Below are 22,389 nucleotides of genomic sequence, written 5' to 3'. Positions count from 1 at the left end.
TGTTCCTGTGTCCACCGTGCGCAGTGTCATCATGAAGTTTAAAGCCCATGGCACTGTGGCTAACCTCCCTAGATGTGGACGGAAAAGAAAAATTGACAAGAGATTTCAACGCAAGATTGTGCGGATGTTGGATAAAGAACCTCGACTAACATCCAAACAAGTTCAAGCTGCCCTGCAGTCCGAGGGTACAATAGTGTCAACCCGTACTATCCGTCGGCGTCTGAATGAAAAGGGACTGTATGGTAGGAGACCCAGGAAGACCCCACTTCTTACCCCGAGACATAAAAAAGCCAGGCTGGAGTTTGCCAAAATTTACCTGAAAAAGCCTAAAACGTTTTGGAAGAATGTTCTCTGGTCAGATGAGACAAAAGTAGAGCTTTTTGGGCAAAGGCATCAACATAGAGTTTACAGGAGAAAAAAAGAGGCATTCAAAGAAAAGAACACGGTCCCTACAGTCAAACATGGTGGAGGTTCCCTGATGTTTTGGGGTTGCTTTGCTGCCTCTGGCACTGGACTGCTTGACCTTGTGCATGGCATTATGAAGTCTGAAGACTACCAACAAATTTTGCAGCATAATGTAGGGCCCAGTGTGAGAAAGCTGGGTCTCCCTCAGAGGTCATGGGTCTTCCAGCAGGACAATGACCCAAAACACACTTCAAAAAGCACTAGAAAATGGTTTGGGAGAAAGCACTGGAGACTTCTAAGGTGGCCAGCAATGAGTCTAGACCTGAATCCCATAGAACACCTGTGGAGAGATCTAAAAATGGCAGTTTGGAGAAGGCACCCTTCAAATATCAGGGACCTGGAGCAGTTTGCCAAAGAAGAATGGTCTAAAATTCCAGCAGAGCATTGTAAGAAACTCATTGATGGTTACCGGAAGCGGTTGGTCGCAGTTATTTTGGCTAAAGGTTGTGCAACCAAGTATTAGGCTGAGGGTGCCAATACTTTTCTCTGGCCCATTTTTGGAGTTTTGTGTGAAATGACCAATGTTTTGCTTTTTGCTTCATTCTCTTTTGTGTTTTTTCATTTAAGACAAATTAAATGAAGATAATAATACCAAAGAATTTGTGTTTGCAATAATTTTCAGGAAGAAACTGAGTATTATCTGACAGAATTCCAGGGGTGTCAATACTTTTGGCCACAACTGTAAGTCTTTAAATTGAAACCAGCGCTTATTGGGCGCAGGGCTCGTGTGATGTAACAACCTTATGTGGACCCCGGGAATGTGAGTCCGACACCACTGAAATGGCCCCGACACCGGAGGTATCTGTGTTTTTATTTTAAAGGGGCCAAACATAAGGCATGACATGGGGAAAATCCTTTAAGATACAATTTTCGGTTAAAACTTTTCCAACATTCTAAACATGAAAAAACCTTCTCCCCTGTGAGACTTCTCTGATGTTTATTAAGAGTTGATTTCCATGTAAAATATTTCCCACATTAAGAACATGAAAAAGGCTTCTCCCCTGTATGACTGCTCTGGTGACTAAGAAAAGATGATTTCTTCACAAAACATTTTCCACATTCTGAACAGGAAAAAGGCTTCTCCCCTGTGTGGGTTCTCTGATGGCTATCAAGATGCGCTTTCTGGTTAAAATCTTTCCCACATTCTGAACAGCAAAAAGGCTTCTTCCCTGTGTGACTGCTCTGGTGTCTAAGAAGACGTGATTTTGTGTTAAAAAATCTCCCACATTCTAAACAAGAATATAGTTTATCCCTGGTGTGAGTTTTCTGGTGTGCAATAAGATTTGATTTCTGTATAAAACATTTCCCACATTCTGAACATGAATATGGCTTCTCCCCTGTGTGAAGTCTCTGGTGTCTAACAAGATGTGATCTCACTACAAAACATTTTCCACAGTCTGAACATAAAAAAGGCTTCTCCCCTGTGTGACTTCTCTGATGCGTAACAAGAGATGATTTCACTACAAAACATTTCCCACATTCTGAACAGAAAAAAGGCTTCTCCCCTGTGTGACTTTTCTGGTGTCTAACAAACGATGATTTCAGCACAAAACATTTTCTACATTCTGAACATGAAAAAGGCTTCTCCCCTGTGTGACTTCTATGATGGGCGAGAAGATTAGATTTCTCTGTAAAACATTTCCCACATTCTGAACATGAAAAAGGCTTCTCCCCTGTGTGACTTCTCTGGTGACTAACAAGAAATGTTTTCTGTGAAAAACATTTTCCACATTCTGAACATAAATGTGGCTTCTCCCCAGTATGAATTTTTTCATGTCTAACAAGATTTGATTTATGGTTAAAATATCTCCCACACTTTGAACAAGAAAATCTCTCTTTCTCTGTGTAACTTTTTTGATGTTTAAAAGATGTTTCAAGGGGAAAAATATTTCCAAAATGTGAATGTGAAATCGACACCTTTGCTTTAATAGCAGTTTCTTTTTCTAACGATTTTTTATGACTTTTTGTTTTCTTAGTAGTCTGCAATGAATCAGAAGAAGTGATCTGTTTCAAAGGATCAGATGACAGATCTTTGCTGTGAACGGATGATGGTATATTTGGAGTAATGGCATTCACTTCAATTGCATCCTGTGTGATATCAAGCTGTATGATCTCATCTGATTTGAAAATTGAAGATGTCAGCAGTCCGTCTGATCTCCAGGTACAGTCATCTGACAAGAAACAAATAATTATCACTTTTGAGGAAAATATCATTGAAATTTATATTTTTGCTACTTTCCATTTCTACGGACAATTTAAGTAAAAATGGAAAGTAGCAAATTTGAATTACTCACTAAGACAATGACAGTTCTCAGCCTAATAGAAAACCTCATAGCATGAACCAGTGGAGCGTGGTGTTCAACGGATTGTTCATTCTTCCTCCCAAACATTGGAATAAAAAGCTATCAAAAATGTTATATAGACAAAAATAATCTGTCAATGGAAAAACTGAGGGTTTCCACATTATTACTTTCCCAAAGGTTCTTGAAAAGCAACATGGCTTCCATAAACCAATCCAGCAATATCCGCTCTCCCAAGTGAAATCTCCCCCTCGCTTCTGAGCCTTGCAGAGTGCCCAAACCACATTTATCATCCATATTTTTGGCATTACTATAGGGAGAATGACCAATTTAATTTATGGTGTGTGTCTCTCCTGGAGCACAATTTGGGCACTATGTGGTGGGCAATGAAATGACGATGTGCAGTTTTTACTTTACAACATCCACCGAGTGCTAATTTCCGGAAAGTGCCTGTGGAGTCAAAACAGTCACTACTGCTATAGATTAAGTCACAGAGAGTTAAAATTTCCAAAATGGAGTCACTTTATGGGGATTTCTGCTACTCTGCTTTATTGTCATATTAGGGTTTCAGCAAAAGGTGTGTCCCATTTTCTTCATTAATACCATCCAGTCTGGCAGTATGGGTGTGTGTGCAGTCCAGATACAGTCATCAGCTCCCTGCTTCAGCCAAATGGAGAGCACCACACCTTACTAAAAGCTTCAGGCTTATTGCCGGAAGCTGCTAGGTACAGACTTGTTCTCCTCTGGCTCAGTCCTTTGTGCTCAGCTCATGGCTTGTGTATTGGTTTACTAAGCATCTTGCCCGGTGTTAATCCAGATTCATGTATATAGGTGAAAGGATAAAGGTTAAGGCAACCCCAAGGATCTGGAAAGCAGAGTAGATAGCGCCATGGCGGTTGATGGTAGCCATATTTTAAGCTAAATGGCGACCCTTCCCTTCTGAACCCTGCCATGTGCTCAGCTGCGTTGTAAGGTCCATCTGTTTGCTATTATCCTTTGTGAAAATTAATTAATTAATTAGGGCGACATTAACATTTTACTGAAAAAAGAATTTTTGCATTCCACTTTATGTTAGTTCCTGTGTGTTTTTTGATACTATGAAAAATGCAAAATCAATTCAAAAAGTATATTTGTTACTAATGAGCGAATTTCTTCCAAAACAAACGATCGCCAAACATAAAAAATTCGACACGAATATGGCACATTTGGATTAGTGATAGGAAACGCGAGCAAAATTTTATAAAAATCGGAAACATCCGGTAAAAAAAAGTGGGGGAAAATATTTGCGTTGCCACTAAAGTATTTTCAGCACTTTTGCTACGTAATGGTGGTGTATGATGAGCATGGGGCACGTGGTTGATGAGGGTAGGGGATTTGCAGAGCTCAGAGGAGCGGCATGTTTGTAAACTGTAATTTTTTTATCTAACTATATGTGTGCACATTGCGGCTAGCCAGTCAGGGCACAGGAAACATCCACAGTGTTCTGACACGGCCTGTGTCATTGGCTGCTGAAATCACATGTCCCTTTCCATATAAAGAGCCGACATCTTGTTTTAGGGCCATTTTGACACTGTAAGGCTAGTTTCACACTAGCGTTTATTTCCTGCAGCGCACGGCGCCGCTAAGCCCGCCCGGCTCCCTGCCCGCCCCATCCGGTCATCGGCGCCTACTAGCGCACATGGACGCTTGCGATCTGCGCACCCTATCTTTAGCATAGAGTGCGCAGATCGTGCGCTGGCTGTGCGCTAGTAGGATTTTAGCGTGCGCTGCGCACTTTTGAAGGTGCGCCGTGCACGCCAAAATGCAACATGCTGCGTTCGGCGCACACCGGCGCACCTTCAAAAGTGCGCAGCGCACGCTAAAATCCTACTAGCGCACGGCCAGCGCACAATCTGCGCACCGTATGCTAAAGATAGGGTGCGCAGATTGCAAGCGTCCATGTGCGCTTCTAGGCGCCGATGACCGGATGGGGCGGGAAGGGAGCCGGGAGGGGGCGGGGCTTAGCGGCGCCGTGCGCTGCAGGAAATAAACGCTAGTGTGAAACTAGCCTAACAGGGCAGAGAGGCTGCTCCTGATGCTGGGACTGTTAGCTGCTAGATTTTAAGTAGTTAGCTAGGCTGTTGTTTATTAGTCAGATAGTTTAGCGAGCTAGTGTCCTGTGTGGCTGTTTTTTGTGCGCCATGCACAATTAGCCCGTTCTAAATCTTATTTTTTCACTTCTTAATGTAAAACAGTATGCCATATCCCATTGTCATTTAGTGGTGTGGTGACATTGTTCTGTGATTTTAGCTGTTGTGCATGAAAAAATATTTTTTGGCAGTTGCTACTGTGATTCACCTTGCCATATCTCAGCTTGTTATTTAGTGGCGGTGAAATTCCACTGTCTGCATAGCTCATACACATTAAAACAGGAAAAAAAAAAATTTTTTTGTTGCTAAACATGATACAGCCTACCATTTCCCCCGTTATAATTTTGTGGCGGTGAAATTCTTGTGTGCGCAGAGCTGTTGCACATGAAAAAAAAAAATTTGTGAAGGTTTTACAAACGTGATACAGCAGGCTAAATCCAATTTGGAAATTGTTTGGAGCATATCTTCTAGGTTATCCAGGTGTCACCCACACTAAAAAAAAATTGTTAATTTACTAACATATACAGTAGGGGATATCTCACTTTGAAATGGTTTGTAGAATCTAGTCAATGTTTTACAGGCCTCATCCACAGGCCCCAAAAAATGTAGTCGGACACTAATGTCATACAGTCGGAGAGATTTAATTTTAAAATTGTTTGGAGCATATCCTCTTTTTCATACAGGCCTCATCCACACTCAAACAATTCTTTCTTCTGTGACTAGCGCGATTCAGCATGCCATATTTCACCTTCTCATTTACTTCCGCTGAAATTCATCTGGTTGCAGAGCTGATGCAGAATTTTTTTAAAATCTAATTTTTGTTGCTAGTACGGTGTTCCTACCACACTATCTGAGCAAAATGACTGGGAAAAAGCGAGGTCATGGTGGAAGGGGGATTAGGCTTGGTGTTCAAGGTGTACGTGGGGTAGGTGGTAATGTTCGTGAAAGCACTAGTGAATCAACAACGTCACGTCCTAATGTCACGGGGTTACCGCGACAGAACAGAGCCAGAAGACCGCAGCGTCTGATGGCTTCTGCTTTGCCGCTGAGAAGAAGCACTTCTCCAACGTATTAAGGGTGTTTGTTTTCTTTCAGCAGGACAGGGGTTAATCGGCCATGTGGAAATCCCTACATTCAGCTGTGCTTGGTTAACCACTCCTCTCTCCTATAAAAACTAGGTCTGCAGGCAAGATCATTGTCTGAGATAGCATTTGCTACAAGGTTCTGGAGAGAGAGAGAAGAGCTGGTGTTTGGAGTGCTGGAGGAATTTATTGTGCGACGGTTGCTTGATTTGTATGCTTGGAGATTCCTCATCCATTCCTGTTTTGTTTTCTTCCCCCATCCTTCATACCCTGGTGTATACCTCTGTTGCTTGTGAGAGTATTATTTTTGAGTGGAATTTTCTTTTACCCTTGTCTCGTTCCCCTGTCTGTCGGGTTGGTGTACTTTGGTACATGGTAGCGCCTCTCTTCCCCGGAAGGGGGGAAGGGGACAGACGCAGGGCTAAAGCTAGGAGAAAGGGCTAGGGCAGAGGCCCCGGCATCCTCGCCATCTGAGGTATCCCGGGGGAACAGGGAGAGTTAGGGTGCCCCCAAGTGTCAGGGTCAGGAAAGGTCAGGAAAGGTGCCCCTGGTCCCAGTTTACTCGTCAGCACAATCGTGACACCTATTGAAAGACAATTGACTTCTGTTACTGGACGGGCTACTCTGCTAGCTTTATTTCGTAGAAGCATAGCGGTATGCCTTGTTAATGAGGCCCAGAAAGAGCATGTGCTTGAGTGGATGGCAAGCGCAGCCTCTCCTCCTCCTCTACCTCAATATCACACCCAGTAGTCCACAGAGATGGCACCCAAATTACCCTTGTCCCCCCATGTCACAATTCTCCAACTGACTGAAGGGAAACACAGATGGGGGTGCCTGAAGAGCTGTTCATACATTATGCCATGGGCAACAGAAGTGTACTCAAATGCTTCAGAGTAAAGAGGAGGAAATCTGCACCGATGCCCAAAATTTGTTAGCTTGGATACGGGACAGGACGAAGTAGGGTCCGCGCAGCATCCTGACCCTCGTCACCAGACGTTAACCCCCAGGGGGAGGTGGTCCTTTTGAAACTCATATCTGAAGCGCACTTGGACTGTGCTTTCTGGGCAGAAAGAAGAGGAGAGTGACTCTAGGGGTGAGCAATGTGATAGCACAAAGGATGATGATGATGAGGTGGTAGATCCCAGTTGCCATGAACACAGAGGCACACAGCTGAGAAGGTCATCTGAGGAGGTGGAGGAGGAAGACGAGGAGGTTACATTGTGCCATTTGTCGCAGACACGTAGTGATGCAGCCACGACAAGCAATGTATCCTCAACCCAACTGTTGCTGTAATCAGCAGCGTTAGTGAGTCTGCAGCTCGCAGGGGTGGCAAGGGTTGCCTAGACATGGACTTTTTTGACACTGCAAAGGATGAGCTAACTCAGGTAGTCTGCCAAATTTGCATTAAAAAACTGAGTACAGGGAAAAAGTGCAATAATTTGACTACTACATGTATGAACCTTCACATGCGTTACTCTTGGAATTTCATTACGCAAAAATAAAGATCAGCGGACCTCAACAACCATCAGCCGCCCTATAAATTGCATCTGCTGCTTCTTCCTCCTCCATTTCCATGACAAATATTGTGACACAGGTCTCCAATCGCAGAAACCTGGGTTCTTTACCATCAGCTGTAACAGAAGTGGATATGCCTGCTGTTTTTGACCGATCTCAGAAAACGAGCACACCACAACTTTCTCAATCCACCGTAACATCTCCATCTGCACCCTCCTCATGATCTAGCAGTTTGTCCGGTTCACCTTACTCCACCCTCTCACAGCACTGCAGCCAGTCCAGGTTCTCGCAGTTGTGATCACATAAAAGATTGTTTCCTCCTACACGATAAAGCTAAGAGGTTGAACTCCACCATCTCCAGTCTACTGGCCACAGAGATGCTGCCTTACTTCCTGGTAGATACAGTCTGTTCCAAAAACTGGTGGCTGTCAGTCCTACAGTACCAGCTGACCAGTCGCCATTATATTTCTAAGAAAGCTGTGCCTGTGCTACACCAGCATGTCGCCGGCATCACCAGTTCCTTGACTAAATCTATGTCTGCAAGGGTGCATTTCACCAAAGACACTTGGATAAGTAAGCATGGCCTAAGGAGTTACATCTCGCTGACTTGGCACTGGGTGACTCTGGTGGCTGTAGAGGCAGGTGCTGTGCCACAAGTCTTGGAATCCCCAAGGCTTACGGGACAAACCTCTATATTTCACACTTCCTCCACTGCTTCTGCCTCCTCCTCATCCTCTAGGGTCTCCACCTGCACCCTCAACCTCTGCCTTAATGAGACACGCGTTCCAATAGTGCACAGCAAACCCCACCCCTTCTGTACTGTGCAGCCAGGGCTCACCACAATCAGGCAGTGCTAAAATTGATATGCCTTGGAGATTGCAGTCATACAGCTGAAGACTTGTGGACAGCTCGCCAGGCTGAGTTTGAGCAATGGTTGTCTCAGCTTGAACTTGCATCCAGGGAAGGCCGTGTCCGATAACAGTGTGAACCTGGTGGCGGCCCTACAGCGAGGCAAGCTCACATACGTGCCTTGCATGGCTCACATCCTCAACCTGGTGGTGCAGCATTTCTCCACCACTATCCTGGCCTGGGTGAGCTGCTGCAGAAAGCACAGAAGCTGTGTGCTCGCTTCCACCGTTCACACCCCTCAGGTCATTGACTTGCATCGATATTGAGGTCTTTGTCTATGTCAGTTAACAGGTTGATATGTGATGTGCCGACATGGTGTAATGCCACTCTGCACATGTTGAAGTGACTGTGGCAGCAGCAACGAGCCCTGATGCAGTATGTCATGGCATTTAGCCTTGGCCAACGCAGTACGGACGCGGTGCACATCACGTTTACAGAGCGGGCACAGATTAAGGACCTCTGCACCCTTCTGCACAGTTTTGAAATGGCTACTAAGATGGTTGGCGCTGACAATGCCATCATCAGTATCACTATTCCAGTCATCTATATGCTGGAGCAGGCTTTGAATAGCCTGCAAGAAGAGGTGGTGGTCTCAGAGGAAGAGGAGGATGCATAGGAGTCTGCGGAAGGGATAATATTGTCTCAAAGTTCCAGACTGTTGTCAGAGGCGGGAGCCAAGGGAGAGTGGATTACTGCGATCAAGGGGGGCTGGTGATAACAGACAAACTGTTATTGAAGGTGCAAGATCCAAGGAACAAATAGAGGAGGAAGAGGTGAGGGGCGAGCAACTGTCAGGAGGATAATCCTCCCCTCTCTGTTGTTTGTAGCTGGCGGGAGGGGACAGAGGAAACAATCATCAGTGGTACCCAGTCACCAATACCACATGAGCTTAGACCTCATGGAAGAGTCCGACATACGAGTGCCTTCTTGATGCACTAATCTGCATCATGATCCCCCATATAGTTATGATTCTAAATAGTGCTGACTACTAGGTTGCCACTCTGTTAGATACAAGTTATAAGACAACATTTTGCCAGATACTTCCCGCCCTGGAAAGGGACCCACAGATGCTGGAGTATCGAAACACATTTTTACACAACCTTAACAGACGTCCCTATTATACTATTTCTATTCTTTTGAAATTTATGCCACTTCAGTGGTGTCAGGCCCTAATTTTTGGAAATGTGAACACTCTTGTTTGTTTGTCCATGTAATAGGTTGACTGTCGACACCTATTATACTATTTCTACTCTTGTAAAATTTATGCCACTAATGTTTTTAAGTGTGTAGACTCCTGGTTGGGTCTCCTTCATATGCATGTTGCCTGCAGCAGTAGGCCTCCGATAAAGTCAGGCCTCCACTACCTTTGAGTAAACTACCCGTGTTACTACTATCAGTCTTTTCTGACAATAGTAGTATTCGAAACTGACATTTGTGCCACCTGAGTGTGGCTGAGCATGAAAGCAGGTTGAGCCATTGCATGTGGTATCAGGGCTCCCAGCACAGCAGGCCTACACCAATCCCTCACCCACCTCGTCTTACTTCGAGGTTCAATTCAAAGCTGTAAATGCTGGCCCAGACCCCGATACCTCACGCATGGCTGATTGCTGCTGTGCCATGCTACAATGTGTACTGTGAGTGAATCTAAGCAACTTTCCAGATGTCTGTCCCTTATTTTATGTGTTTTGGCAGCTTTTGGGCCCATTTGAAGGTGTTGTGCATGCATTTGTTTTTGCCTCCCATTGACGATAATGGCGTTCGGCGAATATTCAATGAATAAATTGACGAATATTGAAAATTTGGTGATATTCTGAACCGAACATTGAAATATTCGCTCATCTCTATTTGTTAACCCCCCCAAAAAAGTTTTGTAAATTTAATTGAACACAAACACATCCTAAAAACTTAAAAGAATGTTGACAAAATAAAAGAGGATTTAAAGGGAATATGTCACCCCATTTTTGGCCTATGAGCTGCGGCTACCGCCATCAGGGGCTTATCGACAGCATTCTGTAATGCTGTAGATAAGCCCCCGATATAACCTGAAAGGTAAGAAAAACAAGTTAGATTATACTCACCCCGGGGTCCGGTCCAATGGGTGTCGCGGTCCGGTGCCTCCCATCTTCTAGAGATGGCGTCCTCCTTCTTACTTCTGCCGCGGCTCCTGCGCAGGCGTACTTTCTCTGCCCTGTTGAGGGCAGAGTAAAGTACTGCAGTGCGCAGGCCCTCTCTGATGCCTGCGCACTGCAGTACTTTACTCTGCCCTGGGTCCCTGTACTCACTCACTGCCATTCTAACTAGAGGTTGCGACATAACACACTATAGTGTTCTATGTTTCAGGGATTCTCCAGCCGTGTGCTCAAGGCTCCTACATGGAGGAAGGAGGAAATGGGAGTTGCCTTTTTACTTTGAGCTTTTGGCTCCTGTCCAGTTCTAGGGGTGGATCTCACGCTCTATCACATGTTGTCATGGGTGTGGGGAAAAGTATTACTGATCCCCTCAGGAGAGTTTGTTCAGTAATATGAATTCCTTAGGATTGAAAACATAATGGAATTTATGACGTCCAGGGAGTTTATGAAACAAGGGCTCCGGCCATACAAAAGGCATCTCCTGCTGGCGTGAAAAAATGTATATTTCAGCCATCAACAATGCTGTTATGCACACATGGTAGTAAACACAGGGATAAAGGATCTAACTATGAAAAACTAGAAAAGACAACTAGGACCTGGTTCCCTAAAAGAGTATTACAATGGACAATACTCTATACTCCTGCTTCTAGACCTGTCCTCTGCATTTGACACAGTTGACCACTGCCTCCTACTACAGATCCTCTCCTCCTTCGGCATCAAATGACTTGCCCTATCCTGGATCTCCTCATACCTTTCCAACCGCACATTCAGCGTCTCCCACACCACCTCGTCATCCCACCCTCTCTCTGTTGGAGTCCCCCAAGGCTCTGTTTTAGGACCCCTACTCTTCTCAATCTATACACTTGGTCTGGGGCAACTCATAAAGTCCCACGGATTCCACTACCACCTTTATGCTGATGACACTCAGATCTACCTCTCTGGCCCAGACGGCACCTCTCTGCTGTCCAGAATCCCAGAGTGTCTATCAGCCATATCCTCCTCCTTCTCCTCTCGCTTCCTCAAACTCAATGTAGACAAATCTGAACTCATCATCTTTCCTCCATCTCACAGATCTTCCTTACCCGACCTAGCTATAACAATTAATGACATCACACTTTCCGCAGTACCAGAAGTCCGCTGCCTCGGAGTCACCTTTGACTCTGCCCTGTCCTTCAAACCGCACATCCAAGCTCTTTCTACCTCCTGTCGCCTCCATATTTCCAGAAACCGTCCTTTCCGCAACCCTCAATCTACTAAAATGCTTGTGCATGCCCTCATCATCTCCCGCCTCGACTACTGCAACATCCTTTTCTGTGGTCTCCCTGCTAACACCCTCGCACCTCTCCAGTCCATCCTTAACTCTGCCGCCCGACTAATTCATCTCTCTCCTCGCTACTCCTCCGCTTCTCCCCTCTGCAAATCTCTTCACTGGCTCCCATTCCCTCAGCGTATCCAGTTCAAATTACTAATACTGACCTACAAGGCCATCTATAACCTGTCTCCCCATATGTCTCTGAACTAATCTCCCGATACCTTCCCTCACGTAATCTCCGGTCCTCCCAAGACCTCCTTCTCTCCTCCACACTTATTTGCTCCTCACCCAACCGCCTCCAAGACTTCTCCCGAATAGCCCCTATTCTCTGGAATTCTTTGCCCCAACAAGTCCGACTATCAACCACATTTGGATCCTTCAGATGGAACCTGAAAACCCACCTCTTCAAGAAAGCCTACAGCCTGCAATGACCCAGCTACCTCTTTCTCTCTCACCACTACCGGTGATATCACCTCAAACAACACCGGAACTGCTGCAACCCACCAACCTACTGTCTCCTTCCCCACCATCCTGTAGCATGTAAGCCCGAAAGGGCAGGGTCCTCTCTCCCCTCTGTATCAGTCTGTCATTGTTAGTTTGTTTACTTTAAGTGATATCTTTAATTTATATGTAACCCCTTCTCATGTACAGCACCATGGAATCAATGGTGCTATATAAATAATAATAATAATAATAATAATAATACCTCCTAAGGAACCAAGGGAGAGTACAGCGTAGAAAGAAACCCCAGCAGTACACTTATCTGGTTGGCCTAGGTACTCATATTTAGAACTAGAACTCCAAGCAGAATGAACTAAAGACTTTCACTGACGGAGAAAACCCATAGGGGGAATGTTTAAATAGTACCACCTGCAATGTGATAAAACAAGCTAGATAATAAATAAAAAACACCTGCTGTTCCAAAGAATGTACAAAGGCAAAAGGTAATCAGCACACGGACAATGACAGAACCTGCTGTGGCTCAGGGGATAGAGACACTGGATCAAATTCTGAGGCATAACAGTACCCCCCCTCCTCCACGAGGGGACACAGGACTTCCTTATCCTCCAACTTCACTGCTAGATCACTATTATCAGACGATCCGCCTGGCCGTAACCCTTCCATTTAATCAAATACTGAAATCGGCATCTGTCACATCTGGGAACCAAAACTTGCTCTACTTCAAACTCCTGATCCTCCTCTACATCCATCTCAATAGTGTCCTGAAGACTAGCCATCCCCTTAAACCTTTTTAGCATAGAGGAATTAAAGGAATTATTGATTCGCCATGCCACCAGGAGCTGGAGTTTGATCGTCACAGGATTAAGGATTTTATTGACCTTATATGGCCAACAAACTTGCGAGCAAATTTTCTAGATGGTACTTTGGAACGTACAATTTTTGAGGATAACCACACAAATTCTCCTTCCCTAAAAACAGGAGCCCTCCTACGTCTATGGTTTGAAAGTCTATTGGCCCGATCACAAGTCACCAGAAGACCCTTTTCAATATTCTTCCATAACTCCTCCTCTGGTTCAGAGGACTGCATCCCTGAAAAATTCTCAAACACAAGATGAAAACCTCCACATCAAAAGAAAGACGAGGTCTGGCAGACGTAGAAGTGTGATTATTTAAAGCAAACTCAGCAAGAGGTAGAAATTCAAACCAATCCTCTTGATTAGATGAAACAAAACATCTTAAGTGCTGTTCAACGTCTTGACTCATTTTCTCTATCTGACCATAGTCTGGGTGGTAACCTGAAAAGAAGGAAAGCTTAATACCTAATCTGGAGAAAAAAAACTATGCCAGAAGCCAGCAAAAAACTGAACCCATCTGTCAGAAATAATGTTCTTAGGAACACTGTCAGGAACACCGGACTGTACTTGCTCACTGAGCCAGTGCGCGTGTCCTGAGTGTCAGGATCCTGTCAGCGCCGGCGTGCAGCCTCCGCTGAGCAGGGACTCACCTGCACTGTAGGGGTACCGGGGTCAGGTACAGCCAGAAAGTACCGATGCACAGGACCTGTGGATGCTGAAGTTTAGCAAGCAGACACGGGACCTACGGTCATGTGACTGCAAGGGGCGGGACTTAGCGTCCTGCTTAGTGAGATGGAAAGACACTATACAGAATTACTCAGAGTCAGGCAAAACGGGGTTCATACACAGAGATAGCCGTAACGTACCAAGGATGAGACAGAGCGGATAGTCAGGGCCAAGCAGCAGTCAAAACCAAACAGACATAGAAGGTAACAAGCAGAATCCAAAGCAATATCCAGAGAACAGACCGAGTCATACACAGATTATCAAGCAACCAGAACAAAGCAAAAACACACTCAGGGGTCACCACACTATGCCAAGGGCAAGAGTATAACTGACAGGGATGGGAGCGTCCTGAGGCTATAAGAAGCCTCTCCCAGAACCAGGGAGAGGCCACAATCATAGCCCCAGGTGTGCAGGTAAGCCTGCACCGGGATCACAACCTTTAACCCCAGAAATGCCAGTCATCAGCACTGGTTCCAGACATTAACCCCACGTGTGCGAGTCAAACCCGCACTGAGATCATGACAGTACCCCCCTCTCAACGGGGGGCCTCTGGACCCCCAGGCTTGCCCGGGTACTTAGCATGGAAAGCCCGCACCAGGCGATCAGCATGCATCAACCGGGTCGGTACCCAGGACCTGTCTTCCGGTCCATACCCCTTCCAATGAACCAGGTACTGTACCAACCACCGTACCAACCTGGAATCTACGATATGACCAACCTCGCACTCCACCTGCCCCTCGACCAAAACAGGAGAAGCAGCGGACTCGGAGTCTCCCCGGACTGCTTCAAAAGGTTTCAGTAGAGATTTGTGGAAGATGTTAGGGATCTTGAAAGAGGGTGGAAGGCACAGCCTATACGCCACTGGATTGATTTTTTCCACAATCTTGTATGGGCCAATGAATTTGGGCCCCAACTTGGCTGAAGGAACCTTCAACTTAATGTTTCGAGTGGAGAGCCAAACCTTGTCTCCAACCTGAAACGTGGGCCATAGTGTTCGTTTCCTGTCCGCGAAAAAATTAAACCTGCCCTGAGACCTAGATATATTCCGCTGAACTTCTGCCCACGTATTCTGTAATCGCTGAACAGAGCCCTCAGCCCCGGGACACCCCGAGTCCAGACGAGAAAACTCACCAAAATGAGGACTAAACCCATTATTGATCAAAAAAGGAGTCATACCCATGGATTGACTCACCCGACTATAGAAGGCAAATTCAGCCAACGGCAGTGCATCGCACCAGTCATTCTGTCTAGCAGAGGTTAGACACCTGAGGATCTGTTCCAGGGACTGGTTAGTGCGCTCCGTCTGACCATTGCCCTCAGGATGGTATGCAGACGAAAAGAACAGAGACATCCCCAATTTTTTTGCAGAAAGCACGCCAAAACTTAGCCACAAACTGCACAACACGATCAGACACCACATTCAGGGGTACCCCATGCAACCGGATCACATGCTGCACAAACAACCTGGACAACGTCTCAGCTGACGGTAGTGCGGACAGGGGTACAAAATGAGCCTGCTTAGAAAACCTGCCCACCACTACCCATACCACTGTATTACCCTTAGATGGAGGGAGATTGGTAACAAAATCCATGGATAAGTGAGTCCATGGTCTTTCGGGCACTGCCAAGGGCATCAGCTCCCCTGCCCGGCCGGCTATGAGAGCTTTTAGAACGAGCGCAGACCCCACAACCAGCAATGAATTTTTTTATGTCCGAACCAAGGGTAGGCCACCAAAAGATGCTAGCCACCACCAGACGTGTGGCTGAAATACCAGGGTGAGCACTCAGCTTGGATTCATGGAACTCCTGTAAGAGTTTCAGGCGAAGTTGCTCTGGGACAAACAACTTCCCCTCCGGCTTGGCCGCCGGGGCCCGCGACTGGGCCCCCTTAATCTCCCATTCCAATTCAGATGAGACCTCTGCTATCACAACCCCAGGGTGAAGAATGGAGAACGGTGGCTCAGGGGGCGACACAGGCTGAAAACTGCGCGATAAGGCGTCAGCCTTGACATTCTTAGACCCTGGACGAAATGTAATCGTAAACTGAAAACGGGAAAAAATAAAGTGACCAACGGGCCTGTCTGGGCGTTAGTCATTTAGCAGACTCAATGTATGACAAATTTTTGTGATCCGTGATCACCGTAACCAGGTGACTGGCCCCCTCCAAAAAGTGCCTCCATTCTTCAAACGCCAATTTGACCGCAAGAAGCTCTCTATTGCCTACGTCGTAATTTCTTTCCACAGCAGAGAACTTCTTGGAAAAGAAAGCACATGGCCTGAGGTTGATTAGAGTGTCAGGCCCTTGGGACAACACCGCCCCCACCCCCACCTCAGAGGCGTCCACTTCCACGACGAATTGTTTGGACGGATCTGGCTGTACTAACACAGGAGCAGACATAAAGCTTCTTTTCAGGGTCGCAAAGGCCTCTTTTGCGAGCGAGGACCAGTTTCTCACATCCGCACCTTTACAAGTAAGATCTGTGAGTGGTTTGACCACCTGTGAAAACACCCGAATAAATTTGCGGTAATAATTGGCGAACCCCAAGAAGCGCTGAAGACCCTTAAGGTCTCGGGGTTGCACCCAATCCGCAATGGCCTGCACCTTCTTGGGGTCCATGCGAAAACCCTCACAGGACACAATTAATCCCAAAAAAGACAATTCTTGAACAAAAAACACATATTTCTCCAATTTGGCATACAGATGATTTTCCCTCAGTCTTTGGAGAACGGTTCGTACATGATTCAGATGAGATTGACTGTCGTGTGAGTATATCAGAAAATCGTCTAAGTAAATGACAACAAAACGACCAATGAGATCCGAGAATACCACATTGATGAAATTCTGAAATATGGCTGGGGCATTGGTAAGACCAAACGGCATGACTAAATTTTCAAACAGTCCCTCGGTCGTGAGGAACGCGGTTTTCCATTCATCACCCACCCGGACCCTTATCAAATTATATGCCCCCGAAGATCCAGTTTGGAGAACCATTTTGCCCCTGAAAGTTGGTTACACAAATCGGGAATCAACGGAAGGGGGTACGTATTTCGTACAGTAATCATGTTCAGCTCACGAAAATCGAGGCAGGGATGTAAACCACCATCTTTTTTCTTAACAAAAAAAACCCCTGCCGCCACAGGTGAGACTGAGGGACGTATGTGTCCTTTTTGAAGACTCTCAGCAATGTAATCTTTCATGGCCAAGCGCTCAGGGACAGATAAATTAAACAGACGGGCTTTAGGCAATTTAGCCCCCGGGACTAACTCGATAGCGCAGTCAAAGGGTCTATGTGGCGGCAACGTCTCGGCCTCGCTTTCAGAGAACACATCTTCGAATACTTTCAGGTACTCCGGAATACCTTCCAGCTCGACAGATGACACAGATACAGATTTAACAGGTTCAACCAATAGTGCAGACTTATCACATAACATCGAATCATTAAACCCCCACTGAACAATCTCCCCCGTTTTCCAGTTAATGACTGGGTTATGGCGTTGTAACCAGGGCATGCCCAACACCAATCCTGCTGGTAGATTGTCCAGAGCCAAACAACTTAATTGTTCCACATGGGTAGCGCCCACTTTGAGTGAAAACAAGTCAGACATAAAGAGAATTCCCTCTTTAGTGAGGGGGGAGGAGTCAATGGCCACCACTTTGATCGGAACCTTAAGTCTAACTGTCCCTATCTTACAGCGTGTGACCAATTGGGAGTCAATGAGATTGATGGATGATCCGCAGTCCACGAAAGCTGTAGAGGGAAAACAACAATCGTCCACTAACAGTTCCACATGGAGCAACACCTTAGAAAACGAGGAAAAGGGTACCTGAGGGTCTGAGTAGTCTCCCCGCTGACTACCCAGACCTAGTTGTTTCCCGTCGACTGGGTTGAGGATGGACAAACAGGACACTCCCTTTTCCAATGTCCCGTTTTACCACAGTAGAAGCATAACTGCTTTTCTCTCCGGCGTTGTCTCTCCTTTTCCTTCAGGGAGAGAGCTCCTACGTCCATGGGTACAGAAACAGTCTCTTTTCCACTAGGGAACAATGGAGTCTCCGCCTGCATCACCCCCCTGGCCAGCAGCCTGCGGTCCATCCGGACGGCCTGGGTCATGGCATCCTCGAGAGAGTTAGGTGGGGGATGTAATGCCAAGGCATCCTGTAACCGCTCGGACAAGCCTCTGCGAAAGAGTCCTCGGAGTGCGGCGTCGTCCCAAGAGACCTCTGCAGCCCAGCGGCGGAATTCTGTGCAAAACCACTCAGCCGAGTGTTTCCCCTGACAGACACTCATCACCATGTCCTCTGCCAATCGCACTCGGTTCGGCTCATCATATATGTGCCCAAGGGCCTCAAAAAACACATTCACAGACACTCTCTCAGGGGCAGTGGGAGGAAGGGAGAAAGCCCAAGCTTGTGGGGACCCTCTTAACAGAGACATAATGACCCCTACCTTCTGACTTTCATCCCCAGAGGAACGTGGCCTCAAACTAAAGAAGAGTTTGCACCCCTCCATGAAGACCCTGAACTCCTTTTTGTTCCCAGAAAAAAAATCAGGCAGTTTAACAGGTGGTTCTGGTTACACCAAAACAACATCACTCGCCCCAGCCCCCAGAGACCCAGCAGCTAAAGCCCCCCGCACTGTCTCAGAAACCTGATGCTGAGAACGAGACAGAGCTTGCTGATCCAGAGATAAACCCTGAAACATCTGACTCAGATTTTTCATTTGCTCAGCAAGAGATTGTATGGGATCCATATTTCTCAGCAAAGAAAAAAAAAAAAAAAAAACCCAAAAACTTAATGGTCAGTTATAATGTCAGGAACACCGCACTGTACTTGCTCACTGCGCCAGTGCGCGTGTCCTGAGTGTCAGGATCCTGTCAGCGCCGGCTGGGAGCGTCCTGAGGCTATAAGAAGCCTCTCCCAGAACCAGGGAGAGGCCACAATCATAGCCCCAGGTGTGCAGGTAAGCCTGCACCGGGATCACAACCTTTAACCCCAGAAATGCCAGTCATCAGAACTGGTTCCAGACATTAACCCCACGTGTGCGAGTCAAGCCCGCACTGAGATCATCACAAACACTATGTAATTTAATGATGTGTGAGATGAACAACGTAGACAGACTTTTAGCCATGGGCTATTTTTGCAGCAGAACCAAAAGCACAATTTTACTAAAACGATCGATCACCACCCATGCTACCATATTACCCCTGCATTACATAGATCGGTGATGAAGTCCATGGACAAGTGCATCCAAGGCAGAGACGGAATCTTGTTATGCAAGAGAAAACTTGACTGGCCAAGGCGAAAGGCCTTTTCCCTGGCACAAACTCTACACTTCCGGATGTGACCATCAACGTATTCACAAGTGTATTGCCACAAAAGGACTTAGCTATAGCTCTGCAGTCAGCTGTAGAACCAGTGAGCCCAGCCAACACAGAATTATTTTCTTCGTTAAGAAGATCTGAGCGGAACAAAGACGGTACAAAACGCTTGTGCCCTCAACTTGAGCACCTTAACTGCGCTGTCTGCGATCAATCACCAAAACACCCACCCACCTCTGGAACAAAGCTATGTGACATAAAATCAGATTTGAAATTTAGATCGAATGAGATAAGTCCTCAAAAAGCCATCCCTTGACCCGAGCGCTATGTTCAGCCATCGCCCCATATCTTTGCTCCCATTTCCAACCAAACTCCTTGAGCAGCACATCCACACTGAACCTTCCTTTCACTTTGCATCTAAATCGATACTCTGACACGTCCGCTCTTCGCCAGTCCTTACATTGGTTGCCCATTTATTATAGGATTCAATTCAAAGTACTTGTTCTCACCCACAAAGCTCTCCACAGTGCAGTCCCCCCTATATCTCCTCCCTCATTTCTGTCTATAGGCCTAACTGACCGATGCGCTCTGCAAACGACTTTCGACTAACCTCTGCACTAATCCGTACCGCCCACTCCAGACTCCCAGACTTCTCCCGCGCTGCGCCAATCCTCTGGAATGCTCTTCCCCAAGAAATTAGGACTATCCACAATTTGCATAGTTTCAGGCGCTCCCTCAAAACACATTTTTCAGAACGGCCTATCATGTTCACTAATCAAAGTCATTCTATGTGTAAGTGTGCATGTTTAGTGAATGGGCTATCTCCATCCATCCCTCAAGATGGCTGGACCATCATTGTAAAGACACCATTGTAAATACACACCTGTACCTTGTATCTCCCCCACCTCATTGTAGATTGTAAGCTCTCACGAGCAGGGTCGTCTTATTTTGCTTTAATTAGTGTATTGTTAATGTTGTTACTTATGACTTGTATTTTGAAACTGTTAAACTGTAAAGCGCTGCGGAATATGTTGGCGCGATATAAATAAAGATTATTATTATTATTATTATTAATAACTCGCTTTTCGACAACCTACAATCTGGCTTCCATCCCCACCATTCCACTGAGACTGCCCTGACCAAATTTACTAACGACTTACTTACAGCCAAAGCTAACAGACAATTCTCCATACTCCTCCTTCTAGACATGTCCTCTGCCTTGACAAAGGTGTCAAAGACCTTGCCCTATCCTGGATCTCCTCATACCTTACCAACCGCACATTTAGCGTTTCCTACTCCCATACTAACTCTTCATCTCGCGCCCTCTCTGTTGGTGTCCCTCAAGGCTATTTCCTAGGACCCCTTCTCTTCTCAATCTATACCCTTGGCCTGGGACAACTCAAAGTCCTATGGCTTCCAGTACCATCTATATGCTGATGACACTCAGATCTACCTCTCTGGCCCAGATGTCACCTCTCTGCTCTCCACTATCCAAGAGCATCTATCAGCCATATCCTCATTCTTCTCCTCTCGCTTCCTCAAACTCAATGTGGACAAATCTGAACTACGGTATATACTTGTGTATAAGCCGACCTGTGTATAAGCCGACCCCCCCAATTTTGCCACAAAAAACTGGGAAAACTTATTGACTCGCGTATAAGCCTAGGATGGAAAATACAGCAGCTACTGGTAAATTTCAAAAATAAAAACAGATACCAATAAAAGTAAAATTAATTGAGACATCAGTAGGTTAAATGTTTTTGAATATCCATATTGAATCAGGAGCCCCATATAATGCTCCATACAGTTCATGATGGGCCCATAAGATGCTCCATACAAAATACACCCCATATAATACTGCACAAAGGTTAATAATGCCCCATAAGATGCTCCATAGAATAATATGCCCCATATAATGCTCCATACAGGTTATGGCCCATAGATTATTCCCCCATAAAATGCTCCATAGATTAAGTCCCCATAAGATGCCCCATAAGATGCTCCATAGATTATGCCCCCATAAAATGCTCCATAGATTATGCCCCCATAAAATGCTCCAGATTATGCCCTCATATGCTGCCCCATTGACTATGCCGCCATATACTGCTCCACAGACTATGCCCCCATATGCTGCTCCATAGACTATGCCCCCATATGCTGCTCCATAGACTATGCCCCATATGCTGCTCCATAGACTATGCCCCCATATGCTGCCCCATAGAATATGCCCCCATATGCTGCTCCATAGAATATGCCCCCATATGCTGCTCCATAGAATATGCCCCCATATGCGGACCCCATAAGATGCTCCATATATTATGCCCCCATATGCTGCTGCAAAAAAAAAAATGCCATACTTCTCCTGCTCAGGACCCGGCACCTGAGATATTCACCAGTCCGGGGTCCATCGCTGCTCACCGCTGTCTGCCCTTCCTGTGTCAGTGACTGTTCAGCCAGCAGAGGGCGCAGCGCGCACTAACCACGTCACCACGCCCTCTGCTGCCTGAACGTCACTAACAAAGGACACAGCAGACAGCGGTGAGCAGCGATGGACCCCGGACAGGTGAATATCGCTATACTTACCCCCGCCTGGAGCGGTCTCTGCAGCCCCGCTTCTCCACGGTCTCCCTTCCTGCCTTCAGTGGTCACGTGATTCCGCTCATTACAATCATGAATATGCACATATTCATGAGTTTAATGAGCTGTACCACATGACCGCTGAAGGCAGGAAGGGAAGCGGGGGGACTGCAGAGACCGCGCCAGGGATCTCTGACACCCCCGCCAACCCCCAGGTTTATGTCTCGTGTATAAGCCGAGAGGAGGGGAGGGGGGAAATCTCGGCTTATACATGATACAATAATTATCTTTCCTCCATCTCGCATACATTCCATACCTGATCTATCTATCCCAATAAATGAATTCACACTTTCCCGTCCCGGTAATCCACTGCCTCGGAGTAACCCTTGACTCTGCTCTGTCCTTCAGACCTCACATCCAAGCTCTCGCCACCTCCTATCGCCTCCAGCTCAAAAATATTGCCAGAATCAGTCCTTTCCTCAACTCTCACTCTACCAAAATAATTGTGCATGCCCTTATAATCTCCCACCTCAACTACGGCAACATCTTCCTCTGTGGCCTACCTTCTAAGGGTATGTGCACATGTTGCGGATTCGTCTGCGGATCCGCA

General features: G+C 46.3%; 1 pseudogene; it reads right to left on the bottom strand.

Annotated features, from left to right (window-relative positions):
- LOC141055963 (uncharacterized) overlaps nt 1-22,389 on the bottom strand; it is a 231,667-nt pseudogene that overhangs the window by 79,058 nt on the left and 130,220 nt on the right.

Source organism: Dendrobates tinctorius, unplaced genomic scaffold, assembly GCF_039654945.1.
Source record: "Dendrobates tinctorius isolate UK_male_01 unplaced genomic scaffold, ASM3965494v1 ptg000192l, whole genome shotgun sequence".
NCBI lineage: Eukaryota > Metazoa > Chordata > Amphibia > Anura > Dendrobatidae > Dendrobates > Dendrobates tinctorius.
This window is presented reverse-complemented; position numbering and strand designations above follow the sequence as displayed.